Raw genomic sequence first — 23,645 nt, 5'->3', positions numbered from 1 at the left:
TCCTGTTGGACAGATTTGCAGCTATGAGACAGCTCCCTCATTGCCAAAGAGATTGAATGATCCTCTCCAGTTGGAGGGCTCAGTTACAGCAGCTGTCACTCCATGTATGTGCCATTTGAAACAAGGTTTTCAGAGCTTGCAAGATGGAAATGGGTTTTCATACACTGATTCCTGGATCTCCCAAACTGCAGAATTCAGATCCTCATCCTCCGCCAGTCTCAGAGTGGAAATCAGATTTAGGGCTAGATACTCTGAGCCAACTGAGCAATTGTATGCATGTGTGAACACTCTCGATAGGTTTGAACCTGGGTTATGTCAATTTAGCTTAATGAAGAGCAAAAACAATGTAAGCCAGGTTTAACACAATGCAAGAGTGTCAGCACACATAATTACACCAATCTGCTAAACCAGTGCAACATCACACCTTTACTTAAACTGGTGCAATTTCTGAGTGGAGTCCAGGCCTCACTCTTTCAGTTTTCATTCCACACAGATAAATAAGGTGTCAGCTGAAGAACATTTATATAAAGAAACTCATCTTCTTAAAAAAAGTATTTACATTCTGGTTTTAGCCCTAACCAAAGACACAATTTGAACCAAACTGAAAGTTAATCTGAAAATTTCGAAGTGACCTATGGGATTTAGACACCCCATTTCAATTAATAGCAATGGGGGCTGTGCATCTAAATCCCTTAGGTGGCTTTGAATACCTCTGACCAAGTGTTTCTCTTTGAATTTTCCACCCACGGTTGTTTTCCCGTATTGAGTGAAGTTTTTTGATGCAGTCTTTGCCCATTCTGCTCTTTCTGTGCTTTGGTCGATTGTTGTAAGTTTATGAAAAAAAAACTAAATATCCTTATAAAAAAAAAGTTAGACATTGGAAGGAATGTCCCAAGTCACTGAATCTCTCCCTCTCTGTACCTAGTACTTCTTCATTCCCTGCACAATGCCCCTGAGGGGGAATACAGAGAAGTCAATCTTCAGGTAGCATTATTTTCTCTAGTCACTTGGAGAACCAGCTGTCATCAGTCACCACAGTGCTTAAATCCCAAGGGCTGATGTAGAAAAAGCCACATAAAGGGACACTGCCAAGCTATTTAGACCCAAAATATACATCTTGAAAAAGAAAAAGGGTTTCATAGAATATAATATGAACAGGAAAGTTTTTGTAATTTTTTTAATGGAAACAATCAGAATGTTGCCCCCCCCCCGGCAGCATTGTGAACCCAGAAAGGAACCAACCCCTGGGAAGGGTCCTCAGGGGAAGAGGTTATTTGCCTATACCCCCTTCAATGACAGCAGGCAAAGGAAAAGTCTCTGCACAAAGGCTGCTGCTGTGACCCCAGTTCAGAAAAGCACTTAAGCACACACTTAACCTTAAGCATTTACTTCAGTGGGTCTTAGCCATGTGCTTCAAGGTTGTGGAATCTCTGTTACCAGAGGGTTTTAAGAACAGGTTAGACAAACACTTGTCAGAGATGATCTAGGTATATTTATGATTCTAAGATAAGCACATGCTTAGGTGCTTTGATGAATAACGGATGGACCACTGAATCCCAGCCTGCATGAACAGTCCTTGCCCAGTGTGTGTGTCAGAGATATCAAGGAAGGATGTTACAGATGGCAGGCACTGCAAAGGAGAAGACTCTTGTGCCAGCAGTGCCAAGACTGTGGGGAAGCACAAAGAAGCAGCAAAGTAGCAGAAGTGGGAAGGGAAATACAGAGAGGTCAAGTCCATGAGACAGGTCAGGGCAGAGCCATTGACTTCTGTACAAACAAGGGGACAAGGTTAAAGTAGGGGCAAAATATTCAAGAGTGCCCATGTGACCTAGGAATCTACATCCCACTGAAAGTCACTGGGACTTAGACACCTAAGGGTATGTCTACAGTGCAATTAAAAACCCATGGTTCGCCCATGACAGCTAACTCAGGCTCCCATGGCTTGGGCTGCCAGGCTGTTTAGTTGCAGTGTAGATTTCCTGGTTTGGTTCTGCAGCCTGAGCTCTGGGACCTCAAACTGATTTCTATAGACAAGGCAGCAGACAGCAGCATTTTACACATACTGGAGTCCAGAGCAATGTGGCTCGGACCGACCATTTGGGAAGGGTGGATGACTATTCAGCAGAGGCTTGCTGTCAGTACCCTACTTTAAAACTGCCTGCCCTTGTCAACAACGACCCTTTTTCCTTTCCTTGTCCCGGTTTCACTTCACTCTGATCTCTCATAATTTTTGAATTATTACTGTCATTGCTTTAAGAACAAAAAACAAGCTGCCAAATAGTGACTAGTGATTGGGGGAGGCCAATCTGAGATGCCTTACAGGGGGCTGATTGAAGATGCCTCAAGTTGGGCACCCTAAGAACTGAAGCATCCAAATCCCTCATCCCTTTGGAAAACCTTGGCTCTTCTAATAAATATCAAAGCCATGGGGGATACTAATGCAGAAGGAGGATGGGGGGAATGTAAATAAAAAATCAAAAATATTTCCCAGATACTATACACTAGAGTCTCACTCCATCTTCCACTAAAGTTAATAGAGTCTTTCCTTGACTACCCTGGGATTTGGATCAGTCCTAGATTAGAAGGAATTAGGAAAAGGAAGCTCAGAGCACAGGGGCTTCTAGCTTCAGGAGCATCACTTATCTCTTCTCTCCCTCGCCCCTCTCCTCTCTGCTATTGTCTCTCTGTTTCTTCCTCTCCATCTTCCTTTCCCCTGCTTGTCTCTCCCTCTGTCTCTCTTCCCTCCTTCTTTTGTTTCACTCTTGCTCATTTCCCTCCCTCCCTGCATCTGGCTTTTTCTTCTCCCTCTCCCAACTCTCCCCTTCCCTCTCTCCCCCGCCTCCCCCCAACCCAGTTTCTCTTTCAGTTTAATGACCAGTAAGGAGTCAGTCATCAAGCCATTGGATTCAATATGTTTTCACAGTACATTAGTGCTGTGCACCAGACCATGCTGTGCCTGTGATTGTACGACGAGTCAGGGCCAATTCATCTTACTGAGACTTTCCATCGGTGGCGGCCAGAAAGCTTTGCCAGCTTTAGGAAAACGGTTCAACATCTCCTGACCTCTCATACGGCTCAGCCCTAGATCATATTCATATAGCCGTAGAGATGGAGACATAAGACACGCACAGCCAGTTGTGACCAGCTTTAGTCATTGGCTACAAATACTTCAAAGGCAACAATGGAAAGAGCCAACCTGGCTCAAAATGATGGGCCAGATTTGGCTGCGCTTAATGCCACCTTCATCCGTTTTCACCAGACTTCCTCACACTCTCCTTTCTCCACAGCTAAACTGCGGTGCCTGACAAACTCAGTCACGGCCTCCACTTCAATCATCTTCCCCAGCAATTTACCGAGTGGCTCCTTCCCTTCCGAAGATGTGCAACCATATCAGCTCTCTCCCTCAGGCTCTGCCCTGGCGTCCCCACTCAATACAGTTCAAACTTCTTGGGCCTGATTCCCATTTACACCAAAGCCATTTTACTTTGTGTTAGCAGCATAAGAGCCTTAAAAATAAGAATAAAAGAGAACAAATAAAAGTAAAAATAAATACTATTTACTCCCATTTTAAGGGACTTTTACACTGCCAGAACAGTGTAAAGGGAACCTTAGTGTAGATGAGAATCATGAACCTGGTTTTCAAAGCCCTCCAAAATGTGCCTCAGCCTGCCACATGGCCTTCTCTCTCCCTGGTGACCAGGTATCCAGTTTTTGACCAGAACACTTGGTTAAAAAGGGATCCTGATGGCTCCGGTCAGCACTGCTGACCAGGCCATTGACTTTCCAGTTGATGACGGTGCCGCACAGTTGGGCTGGCAGGATCGCCATGCAGATCCCAGGAAGCAGCTGGCATGTCCATCTCCTAGGCTTAGGGCCAGGTGACCAGAGGGGTCCACATGCTGCCCCAGCCTCCACCCGCAGGTGCAGCTCCCATTGGCCGGGCAGAGCAGGGGATGAACTAGTGGCTGTTGGGGGTTGTGGCATACACCTCTCCCGCTGCAGCTGACCCTCTTCTCCTCCTGTGGCTGGGCTTGTGCGGCAGCGCATGCCTGGTGGCAGACCGCAGTCTGTTGCCCCGTCGCCGTCACCCACGAATTTGAGATATGTATCCCCATCTCCGAGTGCTAGGAATGGGGCTGCAACTCCATACCCCTCACTGCATCCCTCCCTGTCCTAACCCCCCCACCTCATCCCCCTCACTGCATCCCTCCCCGTCCCATCCTGCCCTGCCTCCCCCACCTACTCATCCCAGTCCTGTACCACTTACAGTGCTCTCAAACTCATCGTCTCCACCTCCCAGAGTCACCAGCCCCATCCCTCAACCCCCACAGCCCTGCACCCCATTCACTTCCATACACTGCTGCACTCCCATTATGTCCCTATACACCCCTGTGCCCTCCACATCCTCATGCACCTGTAGCCTTCTGCTACCTCCTGCATCCCCATCCACCCCACATACCCCCCCAGCCTCCTCTCTCCTTCACTGCCCCCTCTCACCCCAACCCTGCTCTTGTCCTCTTTCCCTCCCCATCCTCTCTTGTCCATGCCCCCTCCCCCCCAATCTATTTCCCTCCAGCCCACTCTCCTCCCTTCCTGGCTGGGTGTCTCTGTGTAGGCAAGTGTGTGCATGCACGCATTGTATGTGTGTAAGAGACTGTGTCTTTGTGTAGGGAGGTGCATGTGTGTATACCTGTGTGAATAAAATTTGCAGCCTAACTGACTTTTTGCTGTCCTTTTGCTGACTTGTGCACAAAAAAATTGACGACATAAAATATATGTGTATTCATTTCATAACAAGTTTTTAACAGAGAAGGGAACTCTAAAAGAAATGCATTATTTCTTAAAAAGTGAATGTTGTTGATTAGTAATTGCAGAAGAGCCAATGTATCAGACATTTCTCCCCACCTTGGTCTAGCTTTATTATAAACTTTGTTGCAGACTCTTTTTATGTGTATGTCCAGTACCTGCCACCCTGGAACTCTGACCTTAGTTGGGGTCTCTAGGCAAAAAAAACACAATTATGATCAAAAATAACGTGGAAGTATGTGTACATATGAATACATGTGTGTATCTGCATGTAGGTGTGGGAGTCAGATGGATTTGTATTTGGGCTTCAGGAATGGGCCTTTAATGGACCCATTGCAGCTGTGATAATGTGTTGGCCCTAATTCCACACATAAAATTACAATAACTTTAGTGAACAAAAAACATGGAGCTGGTTACAAAAAATGGGAAGAGGGGAGGGAAAGCATCTTGAAAACCTTTGTGAAATTTCTTTTTTTTTTTAATTATCCTTTTTGACTATTTTGCTGCCAGCTCTAGTGTCCTGTAACAATTAAACCTGAAATTAGCATAATACATCTGTCAAAACAATAAATATGCCTGTTTGGGCCTTGCATTAAAAATAATCACGTGAGCGAGGGTGGGGGAGAGCAAGTAATGGAGGGAGGGGGGATGGAGTGAGCGGGGGACGGGACCTCAGGAAGGGGCAGGGCAAGGGTGTTCGGTTTTCTGGAATTAGAAAGTTAGCAATCTAATCTAATCCTAATCTCTCCCTTCTCCACTACCCACAGCCACCACTTAGCTAACCTTGGAATCCTTTTTGTCTGTTCATTCTCTGCCTCAGTGACTCCCTATCCCATTTGAAATCTCGGCTGAATTACGTTTTTCCTTCCTACTTTCTACTTCCATTGTGTTGGCTTTGTGGTTTTGTTTTTAGTTTTGTTTTTTTAAATGCTTGAAAGCATTTTGAGTACAGTTTGGTTAGAAGGGACCATATGAAGCTGCAATGTAACCCCAACTTCAGCACCCAGAATTAGTGGATACTATTTGAAAGTCAAAGTGGTGCCCCTTCTGAGCATTTTCCACATCTGTAAAAAAAAAAAAGAGATAAAACTGCACTGCTTCATAGATTTGGGAGGCTTAATTATTTATTGTTAGTGAAGCATTTTTTTGATCATCAGATTATAAAAGCTGTAGAAGTTCATGGTATATTATCTATTGTCTTCCATTGCACTTTCCCCAAGGCAATAATATTCTTTCTGTGAGATAACACCCAGTATCCTAGATAGGAGCTAACAAGATTTTTTAATATATAAAGTCTCCAGAGCAGTAAATCCTAGTTTAATTGGGGGTAGGGAGAAAGGTGTTGATTTAATTCAACAAATGGTTATTGGTTTCAAAGGAAAATCCCCTCATAACCAATACCGACACAGCCATACCCATTTGGACTGTGATGCTGTCATACCTCACAAGCTAAACAGTGTCATGACTGGTCTGTACTTGAATGGGAGACGGCCAAAGAAACCCAAGGTGCTTCAAGAAGTGATGGCAATAGAGTAGTTAGTATTGAATCACTGCTCTGATGTGGTGTTAAGAGTTGCTCTACTTCAAGGATTCCACATTCTGATACCCTGGCCATAAAAGTCAGAGATCCAATTACAATTATTGTCAAGAAAAAAGGAAATTTCCTCCCAGATTTGCCTTGCAGTTTCAATTAGAGATTATATTCACTTCCTGGACCATATTATCATATAGCGTGTGTGTGTTCTGTTAAAAAGCTGGTATGTTCCCCTCCAGAAGTAGACATATTTTACACATACACACACACCCCTCTCCAGAAGCAAATACATTTCACTGGTAGATGCATTTTATACATACACACACTTCGGACCAGATCAGCAGCTGATGTGGATAAACATAGCTCCATCTATTTCCATGAAGCTTTGTTGATTTACTTAAGCTGAGAATCTGGCACATGATATTTCAAGTGCTTTAGGACCCTGTGGAATGAAAAGTTCTATAGAAATTAAATTAATAGTATTGTTGTTGAACGTAAGGAATTTCTGTCAAGGCTGATCAGTCCCCACCCAAGGCAAACCACACAATTTTCTGTTTTAAAACATTTCCTGGCTAAAGAAAGATGCTTCAATCCTTTCAAAAAGAGGGTTGAAATGGAGCTATCACTACCATATAGTGAGTCTCCAAGAGTTTGGCGGTTCCATTTAGGTAAGCAACCAAACCCTCTTGAGATTGCAAAACTGAAATCACGTGAGAATAGGATTTCCTTGTGATGTTTCCAGTGCTTCCCGCTTCCAATGGACCACAAATGCAATGGTTTCCTGGCAGTATGTCAGGCCTCCTAGACCTAATGAACTGAAAAGCACAGAGGCAGACATTGTATAAATGCATGGGAGGAAGGGAAATGAAATGTTTGACGCCTCAACCAAATATGAGTGCTTGAAGTTTGGAAAGAATGCTCAGGACTCTTTCTATTTCTGTCCAAATTGGATTGCTCCATTCTTATATAGAAATCCAACTCTGCAACCAGACACCAACCTTCCTCCCATGCCAGCATAGAGTCCAGCATGCTGGGTTGTTGCTCCTGCTCGCCAGGGTCATTGTTGAGGTGAAGGGAGCAACAGCATCCAGCCAGAAGCTAAATTTTAACTAAGGATGGTGCCAAAGTGGTTCCCCATCCATTGCATTGTCAGTTCTGTTCTTGTGAAGGGATAGGTGAGCACTGAGATATTAGTCCTGTCTTCTGAAATACTTTCATAATATCCTCCTGTTAAAGTGGGAGTCCAGCTAGTGACAGGCTGCACTCTGCGGGTAGCTCCTTCCCTTATTTTCACATGACAGTTTCTATCTTTTGCTATTCAGAACACTAAGATTACATTGCTATAAAATATCTTCAGGGCCCTATAATGGAGTAGGGATGAGTGGGTGAAACAAGTCAGTTCAGATATATTAACCAGCCCTCCAACCTTTGCCCCCAAACATACGCCTGAACCACCCACTGACCCTTCAACATGTCCAGAGGCTCAGAACATTCAGTTTGCTTTTGTTTCACGGTATTTTTCATTTTCACAGCTGCTTCTCCGCTTCCCACTTCCAGCCCAGGGGCCTGATCCAAAGCCCAGTGAAGTCAATGGAAACACTCTCACTGACTTCAGTGAAATATGGATCAGGCCCCAAATGCACTGAAATTATCACAGGGAAAACCTTATATGCTTTTCCAACTCAACTGTAAGCAGGGAATTTTGAAGATCAACAAAAGTTACAGTTAGGTACAGTCAGTCCTCTGCCCTCTACCTTACTCACACTACACCCCCTTTCTGGCCCGATGTCTTGAACACCTTCTCCATTGCTCTGAAGCACTAATTATGGGTCCCATTTTCAAGGGCACAGTTTTACACCCACAAGGAACTGCATAGAAAGAAACAGAGAACTAGGTTTTTAAAATGTCCATAAGAAGCCTGACTCCCCAATGCCCTGCACTCTGGGTAATCATTTACACCAATGAAAAACGGGTGTAAAACATCACCCTACTGATCTGGCAGCATTTCACCCCTACTTTGCATGGGCGTAAATGGCTGCACAAGGTGCAGGGCAATAAGAAATCAAACTCAGTGTCTATAAATATGGTAAAAAGAAAAGGAGTACTTGTGACACCTTAGAGACTAACAAATTTATTTGAGCATACTACAGCTCACGAAAGCTTATGCCCTAATAAATTTGTTAGTCTCTAAGGTGCCACAAGTACTCCTTTTCTTTTTGCGTATACAGACTAACACGGCTGCTACTCTGAAACCTGTCATTATAAATATGGTATATATTTTGCTCTCTCACTCCTCATATGTAATTGGTCTGGGGAGGTGGGGGGTAGGGAGAAACTAGAACAACAAGCCATGTGCCTGTCATTACCCTGATTCCTTTGCTTGTATGTTGTATTCTGATCCCTCTCCTTTTGTCTGTATTTTACCTTCTTAGCTTGTAAGCTCTTTGAGGCAGAGACCCTCTTCCTATGTGTCTGAAGTACAATAGGGCCATAGTCTTAACCAGAGCCTGTGGGCACTAATCCTGTACATAAGAAACAGAATAATTACTGATATAATGAATTGATTCCTTCTCCCCTTCTTGAAAGGATCAAGGACTGAATCAGACAGTGGCTGACCTCCCTTCTGATCCTAACAGCCGGGATGACACACACTGGTAGCCTGTGTGTTGGGAAGCTTGCACTGCCACTGCAGAGAAAGCTTGTACCTATGCCTGCCCTGTGGAAAAAGAACTTCTCCAGGGCTGTCAGTCCTCTGGCTTCACCCCTGCTAAAATTCACTTTAAAAAAAAAATGGAAAAGGAGCAATAGCCTAAAGGTAAAAATGAAAAATTTCAGGTGGCAAGACATTATGGGGGAAAATGAGCAATTAGGCAGTGGCACAGACTCCCCAAGTGAGGTGCTTTAGAGCTATTAACTGTAGGTAAGACATCTGCAGGGAAATAATCTGCCTGATGCAGGGGAATGGACTAGATTGGCCCAGAGGCCTTTTCTAGCCATATAAACCATGAAAAATGAACCAAACAACTTCACCCTTCACTAGTTATTACTCTTTACAAAACTCGCTGCTGTTTGTCACTTCTCTCCTGGATCGAATCTGAGCTAGTTGTACCTTCTGGCTGCTGAGTTGCATCTCTATTCTGATTGAATTCTTATGATTGCTCTGCTCAGCCCAGCCCCTGACCCCAGCCAAGGGGTTCAGTTGCATCTGCCACAGAGTGAACAGAACAGCCTCCTCCAGTCTCTCTGGCAAGATGGCTCTGGTCTCCTCTCATTCCTCTGCTATGAACTGCAGTGCCCTGCTCTTCATAAGAGGAAAACAATACACACATTTCTCTAAGCTAGATCATTCCCTTCTATATGAGGTGGGGGAAGGTGTGCACCCTCTCCCATCAGTGATAACAATGTGGAGTACTGTCACCCTTATGCATCCCCAAGAGCCACCCTCAGGTGCAGTAGCAGCTGTGGTGATGATGAATGGCAATCACCATACCAATAAAAGTACAGAGTGATAATAACGATGCATCACCAGATAGCTTGACAGTGCATGGAGATGGCCACAGCAGCAAGATATGTCCTCCTAGGCAACCAATCTAGGCATTGCTCAAGATAGAACAGACAATGGAGGGATTGCAGGAGCAGCCAGGGCCAGGATGAAGGAGAAGGGTGTGGGCCAATGGCCACGTAGAGCAACAGACCAGCCAGGGTGAATGTGGGCAACTAGCACCATGTGTTTGCCCATGTGGCATTATTAAGAGTACAAGCAAACCTCTTAACATGAAGACATGTCCACAGAGGAACACATCGTAGGTAGTTGGCATGGGAAAGGATGCACATCCCAAGTAGAGTGTGTAGACGACACATTGCCTCTCTCCTGAAGATCTGTGAACTGGCAGAGCTCGCCAGCCAAAGCAACACAAAAATGCGAAAGCCACAGACAAAAGGAGACCAGGCTGGGACAAAGCCCAAAAGAGGCATACAGCAATGATGGGTGCATAACGCCCAGCCATGAATAAAGCCTACAAACTCAAAGTATGTGGCACCCCATAGAATCTGAAAAAGGCAGCCTCTGCTTGTTGTGAATGTATCCGTGCTTATCCACTTTTCCCCTGGGGGCCACTTTTGCAGTTCTACTGGGCATCTTTCCATTCTACTTTTGAAGAATGTTCTTCTAGTGTACTGGGGGCTGAGGGAGGAGAGGAAGAGGGATGCGCATTACTGGTTGTTTTTTCCACCAAGTGACACTCCCTTTCTAGTTGCCGCACATTCCATGTGTGAAGCACTCACATGGAGATGCCCCCTTTTTTGTGTACATTGTGCTTTCTTTTCCTGTTCCAATTTAAAGCTGCACCTTTTCTTGGTCCCGATCATGCCAATCAATTGCATGGATACAACTTACATTGAAGTTCATGGGAGCTGTGAACCCAAGGCTAATGGGGTACTGGGGTGAGTAGTGCCATTCTCTCTCTCTCTCCTTAAGGTTTTAACCTTAAAAGGGACAGACCTTTAGCTGCCCCCTCCATCACAGCAGAGCAGCTGGCATATCATGTGAAGAACAAGCTGAGCAGTGCCCAGGTAGAGAGGATGTGTGATGGAGAGAGGGAGGAATGAAAGGAGTTCAGGAGTTTTCTTGCCCTCTCCTCAGTGTGTGTTGCCTGGACTGAGGACTGCCCGCATGGAAACCAAAGTGTCAGCATAGACATACAGTGCTTGTTTCTGGTTGTTTGTCCCCAGGAAGGCTGGAGTACTCATTAAGATGGAGCCAGTGCTGCTACTCCTCCATCACATACTGACAACTACTCCAGGTGCAATTTACACAAACACACACTGGTGAATAATAATCAAGTTACACTGCTTGCCACTCACATGAAAAAGAGAGAGGGGAGAGGAGGAAGCAAAAGAAGAGAGAGATGGAATGAAAATGGGACAGACAAAAGGTAAAAGACAGAAAGGGACAAGGAAAGAGGAGGAAGGGACAGACACAATGAGGAGATTTCAGCAAACATCTGGAAAGTAAATCTCTCAACATTTAAAGCAAATGATGCATGAAACACACTGTCAGAAATATGGTGCCCAGTATCTATCACTGATAAATATTTAATCTGATTGGCAGGAAGCTGTTAGAGGCTGCTGAAGAGCTTCAGGTAAACTAAATATGTCAGCACACAGTGATAGACCCTGGCACCCAATCATCCCATCCAGCTCACAGCACCCACCTGAAAAAAGATATGCAAAAGTACCAAAAAGTAAGGGAAAACAGTATAGGAAATCCCACACACATGCTCCCCTGCTCCCACTATGAACTGGTAAAGGGCAGAACAGCCTGTGTGGGATGTGCTGTTGGAAAAGTCTCATGAAAAGCATCCTGCCCTTCACAAGGATTGCAGACACATACACAGTGTGTAAATTAAGGCAGTCTCCAAGAGCTTTAATTTGATCATATTTCCCTGCATGAAACTGTTCACAAACCAGAGGCCAGTCTCTAGGTAGCCCAGGGGCACCCTCCCCTAAGATTAGCTAACAGTTTGCCATGGATTTAGCAAGTTATGTCTCCATACATGCTTGCATTCTAATGCAAGGAGTGGGAGCACTGAATGGCCATATAAGAACTGACAGATGTGCACACATTGTATTAGTAGCCCCTTGGGATGGGAATTGCATATTAGCCAACAAAGTGAGCGGAGGACAGGAGGACCTGCTAGCAGCTGGTCATGTGGATGTGTACATTTGCCTATCAGCTGTGAATCCCACTTCACAGCCTGCATCCATAGATTGGTTGAGGTCAGTGTTTGTTCTTGTGTCCTGGCATCTGGGAGGTGATAATATTTATGAGCAGTCCTTCGCATACACACTAATTATTAGAACTGGGCAAAGGACAGAAATTCTATTTCATGAAGCATTTTGAGATTTCAAAATTTAGCATTGTTCCAAATCTGAACAAAACCTGATCATTCTGAAATTCTCCACAAAGTTGCAAAAAAATTGTTTTGGGTCAGTCAGAATGACTTGTTTTGATTTTGGCTTTTAGTTTGTTTGTTTGTTTTGTATTATATTATTTAAAAAACTTCAAAACAAAGTCATTTCAAAACAAAAAAATTGAAATCTTTTATTCTGACAATATTGAAATGCCCCATTTCAACATTATGGGAGCCTCCCCCCACACCCATTTTCTTCTAAACCAAAATTCCAATTAAACAGATCCAATTTGCAAAGCATTTTTATTTCAGTGGGATGCATTCTCTGATGGAATGTGGTTCTGTCAAAGTTTCTCCAACCAGCTCAACTACTTTCTCCACCAGCACTGAAGCCTAGATTGCTTGTTGTAGCAGCTTTTCTCTAATGCATACCATTGTTGTTCCTGAACAATGCTGCCAGTTCTGGGCAACTGAACTATTCCCACGCTTAGCAACACTGGGGAGAAATGCTGCCTGCAACCAAACAGCAATGCATTTTCTGGCAGCCTCATCATTTTGTCTCCTTATTTGGTCACAGTGTGCTTTTGAACATCACTGCCATATGCCCTAGTTGGCAGAGAGCAGGGGGTGGCAGAACACCAGGGTATTCTTAGTCCTCCATTTCTACTGCGTATTTTTCCTTTGTGCATGTTTGTGCTCAACAAGACAATGGGGCAGTAGTGTGCGGGAATGGGAAGAGGCTGCCAGTGTCTGAACTGAGGGAGTCCCTTTGAAGTTCTGCTGCTGATTTCACTGTCCACTCCCCAGGTCAGAAGAGAATGGGAGCACTTAGGCTGCTGGGCCAGAACCCTAGTGGTCATTCCTCTCCTTTGCCATGAAGAGACCAGGTTCAATTCCTGACCATTGGCTAATAATGGCAAAGACCAGGGGCCTAATCCTGCAAGTATTCCATGCACGCAGAGTTCTCTCTGTACAAAAATCTTGCAGGATTGGGGCCCTGAAGTGATGTCTGATAGTATAAGTCACCTACCGTATGCCCTCTTCTTCATTTCTGGCTGCTTCCCTGACCTGCTGCAGCTCTTCAGTGAGTTGATTTCATTTGAACATAGTTTGTAAAGTGTTTTTCTGCTCTGTATGATGCTCTTTTTAATATTTAACTTTTTAGTAAGTGCCATGCTGGTGAAGGCAGTGGAATTACAGCTCTGGAAATCAAAATCCTTTATCCAGAGAAGAGATAAAGAGCTTTTGTTTTTATTTTTTTTTCCCATTTCTAAAGCACCATCAGTCCAAGAATCTCAAAGCACTTTTGTCACTTTGGTCCCCATAAGCAGAAGTGAGGTCCAGTGCACCTGTGACTGATTGCCTACTGCCCAACTGGGCTTAAGGGAGGGCACCTGGACTTCATAATGGAGGCCCTTCACAGGAAACAAGGAGGCAAAAAGAAAGCTGGTAAATCTGATAAAAGGGCATCCAAAATCCTGGGCTAGAGAAGAAGCTTGCCTCCAGGGAGCAAGCCCTGAGAAGACATCCATCTGGGGAAAGGTGGCAGGATACATAATATGCATACAGCTAAACTTCCTCTCCAGAGGGAGAGCCTGGACAGATATCACCTGCTGAGAGGGTAGCGGGGTGTTCAATTATTGAGCATTGTTGTTTAAGAGGAAGAAAAGCCCAGGAAAAGATGCACTAGAAGAATAGTAAGGAGAAAGAGAGACTGTTATTGTCTCTGGACATTAGGGTTTAGAATAAGGTGAAGTCTCCTGTTTGTGGGAAAAATAAAGTGGCATTGTGCCAATAAAGAATCCCTGGTGGGCATAAACACAGGAAATCCTGGCATAATACTAACACGGAAGCCCTAAAATCTGGGGAAACTGAGGCAATCAGGACCCTGCATAGAAATGCTTGGCCAACTTGGGGCACTACAGGAAAAACAAACCCTTTGACAACTTTACAAATATTAATGTTTAGCTTCATAACACATCTGTGCAGTAGGTGTATAGCATCCCTATTTACAGATGAGATATCTGAAGCACAGATAAGTTTAAAAAATAAAAGGTGTACTTGTGGCACCTTAGAGACTAACAAATTTATTTGAGCATAAACTTTCGTGAGCTACAGCTCACTTCATCAGTCTCTAAGGTGTCACAAGTACTCCTTTTCTTTTTGCGAATACAGACTAACACGGCTGCTACTCTGAAATCTGTCACAGATCAGTTAGGCAACTAGCTTAAGATCACAGACTGAGTCAGTGGCAAAGCCAGGTATAGAGCCCAGATCTCTTGATCCCCAGTCCCATGTCTTTATTATAAGGCCAAGCTTCTTCCCTATAGCATAGAAAATGGCAACACAATTTTCCCCATGTACATTGCCCCTCACCAAGGTGCCTCTGCTCTGATTGTAAAACAATTACTTCTCGGATAAAAATGAAGTTCAGTCTCCTTGGTCTTGGACTCCCTCATAAAACTACTAAGGAACTAGTAGTTGTTGTGTCACTGTGATAGTGAACTTGTGATACACAGACACCTGCTCACTAGAAACTGGGCTAAAACCACTAGTTTGTCACACCGACCTCTAAACAATTATCAGATGACAACAATTTTTGGTTACTATTTATATGGGACTATTACCTATACAGTTCCAATCAACTGAGATGCTGTAGAGACAAAACCTTTTATTATTTATCCTTATCTCCCAATTTCACTTTCAGTTGCCCTCACCTTAATAGTTTCAGGAAGTTAATGCGAATATATCCCAGGACCATGCATTCTTAGTCTCTGAGAATGGGCTTTCCTTGAGAGACTTCCAGGACTTCCTGAACTTGACTCAGTCAGAAATTCTCCAGGGACAGCTTTTCTTTATGGCACTTCCCCGTCTTAGTCAAACTCAGGACATTAAGTGGCACACAGGGATTTTTTTTAAAACGTTAATTGAATTGTTTCATATCTCAAAAAAGAATCAAGTTCAGGGGTAAAAGTCCAATCTCATTCTTGCTCCACTGGAACTGGTTCACCCTTGCATTTCTTGTAACAAGGGCAAATTAAATCTAAAGGAGCCATTTGCACAGATTCACAGTCCAGGGGGGAAGTTATCCCCAGTATATATTAAAACAGAAGCCTTAACAAACATGTCCTAAAGAAATAACCTTCAGTCAGAAAGCACTGAGTAGCGCATGATCTGCAAGTTCAAGAGCTATTTACAAAGACAATGAAAGCATATGGGTCAGGGTGGGAAGGGGCCTCGGTGTGGAGCAGCTGATTCATTTCTTCATTATGACAGGACTGATTTCCATATCCCAAAATCATGCCTGATACATGGGTGTCTAATCTCAACTGTGAGTATCTCCAACCATTGCAATTCCTCCACACCCTCTTACTGGCTTCTTCGGTCACCCAACACTTAGAAGGTTCTCCCTCATACTGAACCTGACTTTCCCTGCCTCAGCGAAGGGCCCATTTACTTCCTGATCTGTCCTTAGTGAGTAAAGAGAATAATTAGCCCGTCTTTCTATAATAACCCTTTACACATTTGTACAGGTAAGTCTCCACCCACAGTTGTCTTTTCTCTTGACTGAACACAGCTGCCTCTCTTAATCTTTCTTTAGAGGACCTACTGCGTAAAACTTTCAGTCATTTTCATTGCTCACTCCTCCCAACTCTCTCTAGTCTGCAACTGTCTTTTTAAAATGTGGCACTTCTGAGATGAACCTAATCCTCTGCATGAGGCTTAACCAGGACCAAGGAGAGTAAATAATCCATAGGGTCACAAAAATGCAGAGGGGGGAACAGAGAAGGGGGGAAATCCTAGCAGGACATCTCGTCCTCTCCCTCTCCTCTATTCCTGTACTGGCCAACATGGGTAGAGCCCTGCAAATCTGCCGATATCCACAGACAACGTTTGTGGACCACGGATTGGCTGCAGATACAAATTGTATATCCACACAGAGCTCTAAACGCGGGATTGTTCTCTATATAGCATATTCTCCAGTGTTTTGTTGATGGAGCTTCCACCACTTCCCTTAGAAATTCTCCAACTGCTTAATACACCTCACCATTAGGAATTGTTTTCTGGAATTCTGACAGCATTCTCGCTTTGTTCTATTTCACTTCATTGCTTCGTTATAGCCAATTTCCATTCAATTCTATTTAGATTCTTATACCACTCCCATTACAATGGTATCTGGGCATCTAACCAACAACTAACTGCCTGAACCACACTCAAGGATTCCTCTCGCTTTGGTGTTTACATTCTTGCTCAAACCGATCACTTTACTTTAGTTCAGCCCTTTGAGATTTTTTATTCATTTTTAGGCAGTTGTCATGTCTCCCTTTTAATGGTGATTTGGCCAAGCTAAATGTAATTAGTTATTTTAATCTTTCCTCTTAGATCAATCCCTCCAGCCTCTTAATCCTTTTTATTGCTCCACTGAATTCATTCTAATTTGCTGCCATTTATGTGGCCCTGAGTTGTCCAGAAATGAGAGCAATGTTCTAGGCACAGTCTTACCAGTGATATGTAGAAAATGAGACTGTCTACCTGTGCTGTGATAGTCCTGTTTATGCAACTCAAAATTGCATTGCTTTCTTTGTTACCATTTTGTATTACAAGCTCATCTCTCATTTACTGTTCATTATCACACCTTCCCCCCCCATTACTGCTTTTTTCCTTGGCATTACTGCTTTCTACCGCCCATGGAATATCTGCGTTTGCTTTCTACATGACTGCCTCCGGTTTTTAAATGCCTGCTATTCGCTTTATTATCTACTCTCACAGTCTCCAAATCCTGCCCTAGGTAGGGCTGTTCAGCGAGTTCTCGCTCTCGCTCAAATCTTTGATTTCAAGGGGAATATTATCACAAAGCAAAAAAAAAGCACAGGTTTGGCTTCGAAGTCAGGCCAGGGCACAGCTGCACATTCACAAGATCATATGAATTTTTTCACAGGCCCGGCCCGAGCTAACCCCTCCCTGAGAGCCGGACGTTTATTTTAATGCTAGAGATTTTTCAGTTTTACACCCTTTACATTCACCTCAAGCCAACAGGGCCATGCCATAGGGTGTTTCTGAAGCGGAGGCTTTTTTTTTTTTACCGCAGGTCTTTTCCTGAAGTCTCCCAGCCGTGCGGGGGCTCAGACGAACCTGCGGTCTGGCCCCCTCCCCCCGAAAGGCGGCGCGGGGCCGTCACGGCAGCGGGACAGGCGAGCGACCCCGCGCTTTAGCTTAAGGGAAACCTCCCTGCCCCCGCTTTTCTCCTCCGCGGGGGTGACGTGTCCCGGGGGCTCTGCCTGGGGAAGGCGCGGGGCCCTGCTAGAGCAGGGTCGGCCTAAGCGGGAGCCCGGCTGGGAACCGCGCGGGGTGCAGGCTTGGCCCCCGCTGCAGCGGCGCCGGGGGAGCTCGGGCGGAGCAAGGCCCGGGCCGCGGGCCGCGTCCCCCGGGGTTTCCCGCCTTCGCGCAGCCCAGCCCGCCGCCCAGAGCAGAGGCGCGGCCGGGACGGCGCGGAAACGCCCCCCCCCCCCGGGCTGAGGAGAGGCGGGGCCAGCGCCAGGTCCCTTCCCAGCGAGCGGCGGAGGGTCCCCCGGGGGCGGGAAGGGGCCGCGGCGCTGAGCTGCGCGGAGGAGGCCTGCGGCGACCACGGCCCGCGGGGGGGGCGGCTGGGATTCCCCCGCCATCCCGGGGCCGCCGTCGCGTCGCTGAGCCCCGAGCGGGAAACGCGGGGCCCCACGAAACTCGGTTCAGCGGCTCCTACAAACGCGGCCCGCGGGGGGGGGGGGGCCGCCGGTGGGACGGCGCCCCAGGGCTGGCGGGGGGGGAGGACTCCAGGCTCGCGGGCCGCCCTGGCAGACGTGTCTCCGCAGGGGCTGGCTGGAGGGTGGGACTTCCAAAAGAGGGTTTTACCTGCGGTGCCCAAGACACTCACGCTAGGCGCATTCATAGCTACTAAGGTCGGCAGGGACCTTTCTGATCCTCTAGTCCGACCTCCCGCACAGCGCAGGCCACAGACTCTCACCCGCCCGCTCCTGCCACTGCCCAGCCGAAATCCTCCCTGCAGGGTCAGCTGGCTACACCGTCCAGCGTTTATCCTCCCAAACACTGCTCTGGAGCGTCCCTGCACCTGTTAAGCTGCGCTGTGTGCTACCCCAGAGGCGCTGCATTTCAGTGCTGAGGCGACTCCACCGTGTGCATAGGATGTGATTGTGTAACCCTTACTCATGTGGAGTATTTCCTTATGCCCACAATAGTCCCGCTGATTTCAGGGGAACTATTCACAGAGTAAGCTGTTGCTTCACATGAGGGAGTGGCTCAGTCTGGCCCTGGCTTGTAGATCACTTTGGGATAAGATAGAAATATAATATATTGTTATAGTATTGACCATTGTGTGTCTATTCCCTTCCACCCCTTGTACTTGCTCCCAGGTGCACAATGGGTCACATGTGAAAATGTAGACAGATGGTAGAACTATACAGTTGTTCTCTCTCATGCAGCCCCTTTAGCGGGAGTCTAACTGCTGCACTACAATGAAACAGAGGCTGATTTCTACCTCTTCTGATTGCTAAATTATAGTTGCTGAGCAGTCTTCTAAATTAAGTGGTAAGAGAGCTGCCACCCACCAGTACCTCTGTTTCAATTTTGAATGAAAATAAAATGGCTGGATGGGCTTTCCTCTCCAGTCTACATTCCCATGTTGTATCACTACAGGGAGTGGGAATGCAGGGGAGACTTCTATGAAGATGCAGCAGACTCCATCGTAATTCTTCCTCACCTCCCTAGAAGGCAATTATGTTGACTTCCTTGTCCCCTCATCCCATGCAGCTCTGCTGCTTGTGTTTGACGACTTATGGGCCAGTTTCCTCACTCCATCATAATCTAGGATTTCCCAGGATATCAGTGGAATTTACAGCCTGTGAATATCTCCTGAGCTGTGTAAATCTTCACCACCTATTCTAGTGACCCATGTCAGCCCATTTCCCCTCAACCAGAAGCAGGAGAAGATCAACTGCTTTAATTTCCCATTCTTGCGTGCAAAAAAAAAAAACCAAAAAAAAAAAAAACAAGAAAAGCATTTATGTGACCCCAGTTAAGAAGCTGAATGTGGGCTTGCTCACTGAACAAGGAATTGTTTACGGAAATCTCAAAAGGCTGAACTAAAGTAAAGTGATCGGTTTGAGCAAGGAAAAAAAAATGTAAGGAGGACTGGATGAATCACAGAAGAATACAATTTAAGGAGCATCCCTACATTGGCCAGAGGCAAAGAGAATGGGGGAAGGGAATAGGTGTATACAAATACATCTTTTCCATCTCTAACATCTGTGCTTCCTGGAAAATCATGGGTCTTCCATGAAGCAACAGACCAGAACATGTATAGATGCTTGTAAAGTCTGAAAAGAATCACTTCCCACTGACACCACGTATATGCACCCCCAGAGGAGATGCTCTACTGGCTCAGGCCACAGGTAGGCTACTCTTTGCCAAAAGCAGATCAGCATAGACCTGCCCACTCAACCAGGGTGAGACAACTTCCAGCAGAGACATGTCAGCCTGGCTTTTACGGTTCAGTCAAGAGGAAGTTGACTCCCAGCTGAGAAAAATCTCAGCTAAGGATGAGGCAACTCCCAGTTCTGCATCTTTTCTAAATCCTCAGGTTCTGCAGCAGGAAACTTGGTTCCATTCACTACTTTCTTCTATAACTGCTGAACTGGTGTCCAGTGTAAAATTCCTGATCCTCAGCAAATTCTCCCACTAGATCTTGAAGTCTGGTTATATGAAAAGCATGAATCATTCTGGTGCTTCCAGGTCAGTTCTCTCTTCTTTCTCTAAACTTCTATCCTGGTTTTATCGAATGGGTTTTATCTACTAGTTTCTTCCCAACTTGGACACTTCTCTAGTTGCTTCAAAATCTGGCACTTTTCTAGGCTAGTGTTAAGTCTTCTGTATTTTGCAACAAGCAGTCTCTAAGCTCCAGATTTCACACACCACAGATGAATCTATCACATAACACTTCATGTAGGCATGGCCACAAGCATGTTCCTGCCATTGTCTTTAGATTGACTGGTAATTGGAATGCATTTCCTTTCCTAGTTGATTTCACAAAGTTTGTGATATCCAACAATACAATGGTTCTGGGAACATAGTGTCTCCCTAAAATCCCATTATCTCGATTAAGTCTTTAACTTTTTCCCCCACTAGGTTTCTGGAGTGAAGTTAAGTGCTTTGGTTTTCTCCCCTTAATTTAAAATACTATTTTATTTTCTTCTTGTGAAGTAATTTTATTAGTGAAGAGATACCACTCAGAGCACTTGGCACAGAATTCAAGACTTTCCATTTCCAGTAAAGTGCATATCCTCAGCTGTACCATATACAGCCATTTTAAACTATTCCTACTAGATACTCATTTTGTCTCCTACAGGTACACCCATGAAGAGCCCTTTGGTAAAGAAGCCAGAACCTTAATGTGGCCCAAACCTAATCCTGACTAGATCCCATTCTCATCACCAAATATTCCTTACTTTTTCCTGAAGAGCATGTACTTGGCAATCCTTAATAAATGGTTAATATAAACCAAAAAAGGCATGTTTCCAAAGAATTGATGCAGCAGGTGCCATTAAAATCTTGACATTTACTGCTTCGGATATAGCAAAAGCAGTAAAGACAAAGGTAAAAACCGCTGTGCTCAGTAATCAAAATGTAAGTAGCACTCACTATAGCAATCAAAACAGCAGGCTAACCAGTTTCCAGATAACTCTTCAAACTGATCTCTAGAAGACAAAACCTGATTATTTCATAGAGGACACTTCCAAATGAAACAGATTTCAACCTTTGTACTGAGCACTTGTAGCGGCTAAGAGTAAAGTAAGCATTTGGGGTTTGATCCAACACCCAGTGAAATCAACAGAAGGGCTCACATTGACTTCAGAGAGCATTTGATCAGGTGCAAAGCCCGCCGCTTAACTCATGTACATACATGTCAGAATTCATTAATCCTTTAGCAGCTGAGTTACAATATTGTGCAAGCACATATCTAACACCCTTCTCTCTCATTCTTCTTGTGTGCTCTGAATTTCAAAAGCCATTCCTTTCTGGTGGTGAAATCCTCCCTCAATTGAATTCAATAGGAGTTTTGCCAGTGACTTCAGTGAGGCCAGGATTTCACTTTTGGAGTTCAAGGGGTTTCTAATAGTTCATACTTGGATCACAAGAAGCCTTCTTCTCCCCAATTAAATATGCATCACTCCCACTGAACTAGTAGGAGTTACTAATACCCTGCAGGGGGATTTAGGCCCCAAATAGCTAAACCCTTGGCCTGCCAGGGGCATTCTCTCACAGTTCAGAAGTAGTAGAGACACCACCTTTCTCACTATTCAGAAGTAACATACCAAATAGCATATCATCCTATCTTTTCTATAGACTTATGTGTCTCTCAAAACACTCAGCAAGAGCCCAGTGAGATACTCTGATGAGCATTGGGTCAGCCTGAATGAGCTATGACTCCTCAAGAGCAACCACCTCATTCACTGAGCATCAGGTATACAGTAGATAAATGACTTTTAGGGATTCAGTCATGTAGAGCGGTGCACCGCTCTACAAGAAGAGACTTGTGTATTTGAGGTTGTACAAAAATTGTACATTATGTGTAATTTCAGAAATCATACATGGATACTTGTATCATAATGCATACATCTCAAATGACACATTTCAACTCATATGGGCAACCTATTTTTCAGTTTTCTAACTTTCAAATGTTTAATCAGGAAAGCTTAACATTCTTAGAGTATAACTATTTTCATGGAATACAGCAACATGTAAACGCATACATGCATTGCTATAGTTATAGGTATGTATATTTTTCTGCACCAACTCCCTTTTGGAACATGAGTTACCAGAGATACAGAAAGAGCAATCTCCTTAATCTTCCCAAACCATTCTGAAGGACAGGTTCTCCATGCAGTGCCTGAGACAGGCACTAAAATATCTGTTTATATCAAGGGGATTCATGCTGCCAAATTGCCACCCATTAGCTTGAAATGTTGGAGTCCAGAGAATGGGAATGTGCTATTTGGACTAGAGCTTTGTAAACTGTTCCAAATGGTGTTCAAAATAGGTTTGAGAATCCTTTTATGCCAGAACCTGATCACAGAGTCCACAAACTGAGAGGTTCAAAGGAATCTGGCTGTAAGGAAACCAGTTTTGTCATGGGAGAAGAATAATCTTTTGGTTGAGGCACAGCCCTAGGAGTCAGGCAGAAGATCTGGGTTCTCTTCCTGGCTCTGACACACACTCATCCCCATGTTCAGAGCCGAGTCTAAGTAAACCAAGAGGGTGTCTAATTTAATTTAACTCCTGCCTTTTCCAGCCCTCATCCTAACATGTACATAATGTTCATGCCATTAGAATCTAAGGTGAATTTTGAACACTTTTGTGGCTCAAGTCAAACATATCCCACACTTCTAATATAAGCAAGCCTATGATCAACAATGAAATATGGGCACAAACAGATTAAGACTTCAGTTATTCCAGCTAGTATCAGTGTTGTTTTCAGGTGGTTTGGGGGAGGAGGAATAGGGGGGAGTTTAAGATAATTTTAGGGAGCCACTTGCATATCATAGAAAACCATTTAAGCAGCAGTTCCATTTCCCTGTCGCAGATTCTCTCTAACTTCTATCCCTCATTCTTTGAATAAGGGCATATGCTTTAAGATAGTATCTGTTCTCTGGGAATTCACTTCTTCCTGTGGCTTATTGTCCCACCTGGAATGAGGACCCTCTGTTAGTTACATCACAATCCTCATTATCAAACAGAGGATTCTGATCTTTATAGAGAACAATGAACAGGAGGATGTGAACTCCCACGGGACAAGAGTCCCAATTTCATATTAATGTCCCTGATAGTGATGAATGTGGAAAGACAGAGAAGTTAGAACTGAACTATTGTTGATTCATGGCAGTTTTGTCAGTTATGTTTTTAAGCCAGCTTCTTCCCCAGTGTAGCTTCCCTAACTTCAGGTTTATAGAGCTTCCTCTCAAAGACATCCAGTTTCTAGGATTACCTCCTCCTTATGGTTCAGAGTCTTTTACCACAGTCCTTCTACTCCTCAGTAGCATGATCACAACTTGAGACTTGGTAACCATGGTATTTATAACCATTACAATTTGCAGCTTCTCTAACGTGAGGGTTCCAAGAGCCTTCTCTCATAGCCACCACATTCTTCAGGGCAACCATACCCTATTAGGGGTCAGGGAGAGCTTTCTTTCACAGCCACATGTTAACTGTTTGGTTTCTGTCTTCACCATCCCTTGCAGCAAAACTAAGCATCAGTAAATCTGCCTCAGTGTCCCTCCTCTGATTGACCCCCTTACTATCTAGCCCACTTCGTGGTCCTTGTCCTAACCTCAAACCTCCATCTG

General features: G+C 44.7%; 1 protein-coding gene across 4 annotated transcripts in view; it reads right to left on the bottom strand.

Moving 5' to 3' along the window:
* Nucleotides 1-23,645, bottom strand: part of GRIN2B (glutamate ionotropic receptor NMDA type subunit 2B) — a 291,558-nt gene that overhangs the window by 251,619 nt on the left and 16,294 nt on the right. The gene's annotated exons all lie outside the window — the stretch shown is intronic.

The sequence above is a fragment of the Dermochelys coriacea genome, chromosome 1 (genome assembly GCF_009764565.3).
Source record: "Dermochelys coriacea isolate rDerCor1 chromosome 1, rDerCor1.pri.v4, whole genome shotgun sequence".
Lineage (NCBI taxonomy): Eukaryota > Metazoa > Chordata > Testudines > Dermochelyidae > Dermochelys > Dermochelys coriacea.
The sequence above is the reverse complement of the archived record's forward strand: the minus strand, read 5'-3'. Positions and strand labels throughout refer to the sequence as shown.